This window comes from Monopterus albus, unplaced genomic scaffold (assembly GCF_001952655.1).
Source record: "Monopterus albus unplaced genomic scaffold, M_albus_1.0 scaffold25.1, whole genome shotgun sequence".
In the NCBI taxonomy this organism is placed as follows: Eukaryota; Metazoa; Chordata; class Actinopteri; order Synbranchiformes; family Synbranchidae; genus Monopterus; species Monopterus albus.
In genome coordinates this window covers 2,315,707-2,320,356 of record NW_018127905.1, presented here as the reverse complement: position 1 = coordinate 2,320,356, position 4,650 = coordinate 2,315,707, and the positions used below count along the sequence as shown (strand labels likewise).

Sequence of the window (4,650 nt, the reverse complement as noted above, 5' to 3'; positions counted from 1 at the left end):
GAGTTGCATTTTTGCCAAACTCATGTACATGTAACGTAACTTTGCCATCACACTTCATCATGCTGGCTGCTGCTCTGGTTCTGTTATGTACTGATATTGTGAGACAGCTTTTGCCTCGACCAGAAATATTGTCATGTTTTAATATCACAAAATCTTGTTGCATGAGATCTCGTCACGTGCCTAATGCTCACCTTTCCATACTTACAGTATATTTCTACCAAATCTAATATCTAAGTCTTCCTCTGCTGCCTGTCTGAAATCTACATTCTGAATTCTTATTTATCTTCCATCTTCCTTTTTTCTTTTAACACAACAATCCATCTTCTGCTTCGATCTCTTAATTCACTTTTAGGTATATTTTTCAGAGAAATTAGTAGGCTGGTTAGCAGACAGAGGATGAGATGAGGCTTGAAACGGTTGTGAGATAGGAGGTAAAAGAGCAAGTGGTAGCGTTTGTGTGCATGTGTGCGCATACAAGACAGAGAGAGAGCATGTCAGTGTCTAACAGTACAGGGAGGGAGAGAGAGAACAGGCTGAAAGCATACGGAGAGGCGGAGGAGAGCATAGCAGCATTAAGCAGCTCACAGATCAGTGGATGCTGACAGATACACAGCTACTGATGGGCAGAGGGAGGCAGAAAATACAGGATTCTCACTTTTCACAGGAGAAATGGAGGAGATGACAAGATATACTACCCATTTTCATCATCACACTGAATAAGCCGGGAAGACAGCAGCATTACTGCAGCTACAGATAGACGGTAAGTTATTAACATACACCTGCAAGTGCTAAAATTATTCATGACATTCAGTGAAGGTTGAAAAGCTGGTTTTTCCCTGCTTTTCAAAATGTCTGTGGCGTCATTTAAATAGGATGTTTATTGTAAATGCATGTTGGGAATTGATACAGTCAGCCCAAAGGCTTATTTAAAATGAAGAGGAAAATATCCTCCACAGCTTTACACAGGTGACCTATGACTGTCTGACCTCTGGCTTTTGTATGGACAACAGTCATGTAACATTTCATCAGCAGTAACTAACCACATTTTACTGCATCTTTGTCAAAATGTTATAGTTGCAGTGTTTACATTAATCAACCAAACCTTTCTCCATGTAATACTCTGTTGAATGGCAACAAACATTTACTGCCCTGAGTGATTAAATGATCAATGTTTATTTTTTCATAATATAAACACAAATTTAGATGGTGAAGGTAATAATAATCACCTTTATTTGGCCAAGTATGTTACACACACAAGGAATTTGTTTCCGGTACAGAACCGAGGCAGCCGTCTGCGGCGTCAACTCACACTGATGGCTCTAACCATCGGGGCAACTTGGGGGGTTCAGTGTCTTGCCCAAGGACATTTTGACATGTAGACTTCAGAAACCATGATTCGAAATGCCAACCCTCCGGCTGGGAGGCATCCACTCTACCCACTGAACCACAGTCACCCCCATGTGCATATAAAGGTGTATAGGTTTAGTTTCTTCAATAAAGATCTGACAATTTAAATTAAATTGTATAGTTAGTATATATTTTCAATTTCAAATCAATTTAATTTTATTTGTATAGTGCAAATTACAACAACAGCAACAACCAGGAGGGATGTTCTGCTCCCTGTGACAAAAGCATTTGAATGCCTCTGATTGGCTCGGCTGAGGATCGTTATGTGCTCTCTAGTCATGGTGGACAGAGCGAGACTTTCAAAAGTGTTGGCTCATTTTGCTAAATTTAATGAAAAAATGAAAAGACAGCTTAATGCAATAAATGTAAAACAGTAACGATGTGCAATGGTCTTAACTACTATTGTAAAGTCTTTTCCGTGCAGTCAGGAAAATATTTCCATTGGCAAGATAAATGCCTTTGGTCTCTTTATATATTTTTTTGTCTAAAATTAAATTTACCAATGTAGAATTAAAAGATACCAGAAACTCCAGTAAAATTACACCATCTGATATTTCTCAATGATTAGAATTGTAAAACCTAGATGTTATTGTAACAGGGTGACGCCTTACTCTTGCTGTGGTGTGTACATGTGAGTAAAGTAGTGGTTGTTTGGTGGAGGGTTTTCACTTGGTACAAGCCAATGACTGATTGCAGTGAGTGAACTGATCCCAGGTATGCGTGTGTGGGCACGGTCTCCACTCTACAGGCTATTTAAGAGCACATGTGACAGCCACTGTCAGCATTCATTTTCCTGTATTTACCTGTGCACCCTCATGAATTCCTCAGCTGACAGGCTCAGCACTACTTGAATTGTTTTAAATGTTTCATTGTTATGTAGGTGAAATTTCTCTGTTGTAGGGTCCAGAACACGACCAAGTCTAAACATGGCATGTTTGTTCTTCCTGGGCCTTGGCTGAGATGCCATCACATGTCTAACAACATCACAACCACCTCGTAGAGCCTTATCATCCTAACAGAGCACTTCGCTCTCAGAGTGCAGGTTTACTTGTGGTTCCTAGAGTCCACAAAAGTAGAATGGGAGGCAGAGCCTTTAGCTATCAAGCTCCTCTCCTATGGAACCAACTCCCAGTCTCAGTTCGGGAGGCGGACACCCTCTCTACCTTTAAGATTAGACTTAAGACGTTCCTTTTTGATAAAGCTTATAGTTAGGGCTGGATCAGGTGACCCTGAGCCTTCCCTTAGTTATGCTGCTATAGGCCTAGGCTGCTGGGGGCCCCATGATGCTCTGAGTTCTCTCTCCCTGTACTTTTCTGCAGGTTGCCCTGGCCCTGGAGCTCTATGTCTCTGACGAGCAGTCACCAGCCACATCGACCTGATCAGTGTTTGATTGTTGTGTCTTGTTGCTTTTCTTCTTTTGTCTCTCCTCTATCCACTCACCCCAACCATTCGAAGCAGAAGGCCACCCACCAAGAGCCGGGGTCTGTCAGAGGTTTCTTCCGTTAAAGGGAGTTTTTCCTCCCCACTGTCGCCAAGTGCTTGCTCAAGGGGGATTTGTTGGGTTTTCCCTATGTAATAATACTGATAACAGTAAGGTTTAGACCTTACTTTGTAAAGTGTCCTGAGATGACTTTTGTTGTGATTTGGCGCTATACAAATAAAATTTGATTTGATTTGATTACCAGAGCTTTAACCAAGTTCTTTATGACGTTTGGCCTACCAAAAGTTGTGCAGAAAGACCAAGGAACAAATGTACTGTCTAAAACCTTCAAACAGACTTTGCAGTCTTCTAGGAGTCACCCATTCTCTATCCAGTGTGTACCATCCAGAGTCACGCTGCACTGTCATCAAAGCCACGCTGTTTCAGCTCCTATCCACTTCCCTCAAGGGTCAATGCCTGCAAGATTATCTTTCATACAGTAATATGCACAAGAACTGCCTACAGCAGCATCAAGCTTGTTTTAGTGAAACTTTTCTAATTATAACATTTGCTTGTTTTTATGAGATACTTTCATGTTTAAACATGCCATTACGACATACTGTATTTTCTCATTTAATGACATACTGTAGGCTATTTTGTCATGGTAACAACATAGTGCAGTTTCTGGTTCTTATTTCCTCTTCTTTTCCACTGCCATCATGTCAACCTGCCTGTTCTCTCCCCAGTTCCTTTCCTCTTTCTTCTTCAGGCTACCACCTTTCACTTCTTTGGCTGTCTGCTCCTTTCCTATCCTTTATGGGCACTGGGCTGCCTCCTATCCTGTCAGCTCCAGGTGCCGGGTTACCTGCGGCTCCCATCGCCTACTCCAGCATCAGGCCCCTACCCGCCCATCCTTCTTGGCAGCTCCCTCACTTGTTTTGGGGCCATATGGTGTGAAAAATAGTTTGTCAATTCATAATCTCAGGCATTACACAGGCATTCAATATCCTTGTAGTTCATTCATTTATCCTTACAGTTCCATTCGTACTTAGTAAGGGCAGGTTTCTGCTAGTGAAATGCTATTCAACATGTGAGTCTTACAGGCAAAACCCCATGGGTGCGAGGCAGATTCCACTTAAAATGTATTAAGAGTTGAAGACCTTGATTCAAAGTATGTTGGAATCAAATATTTCTGTGCCTATTCAGTGACACATAAAGACACCTACTCACTACCAAAGATAGCTTTTGCCAGGCTGGCTAGGGATTCCTCTAAGTACTTTTCACCAATTGATGTTTCAAGTGATAAACAATGTGACTGCCAGAAACACCAGCAACTTTGGTTCAAAATCAAATCAAATCAAATCAAATTTTATTTGTATAGCGCCAAATCACAACAAAAGTCATCTCAGGACACTTTACAAAGTAAGGTCTAGTCCTTACTGTTATCAATATTATTACATAGGGAAAACCCAACAAATCCCCCTTGAGCAAGCACTTGGCGACAGTGGGGAGGAAAAACTCCCTTTAACGGAAGAAACCTCCGACAGACCCCGGCTCTTGGTGGGCGGCCTTCTGCCTCGACCGGTTGGGGTGAGTGGATAGAGGAGAGACAAAAGAAGAAAAGCAACAAGACACAACAATCAAACACTGATCAGGTCGATGTGGCCGGTGACTGCTCGTCAGAGATATAGAGCTCCAGGGCAACCTGCAGAAAGTTACAGGGAGAGAGAGAGAGGACACACTACGGGAGAGAGGAGAAACAAAGTTAGTAATGTGTAATGGGGGCATATAGAAGCATAGGGAGAGAGAGGGGAGGAGAGCAG

General features: G+C 42.2%; 1 protein-coding gene across 2 annotated transcripts in view; it reads left to right on the top strand.

The window, feature by feature from the left end:
- The first annotated feature begins 535 nt into the window (after window positions 1–535).
- sstr1b (somatostatin receptor 1b) overlaps window positions 536–4,650 on the top strand; it is a 19,196-nt gene continuing 15,081 nt past the window's right edge. For both annotated transcript variants that reach the window (XM_020594967.1, XM_020594964.1), the window contains exon 1: window positions 536–760. The gene's annotated coding sequence lies outside the window, so the exon portion shown is untranslated. The remainder of the gene's footprint in view (window positions 761–4,650) is intronic.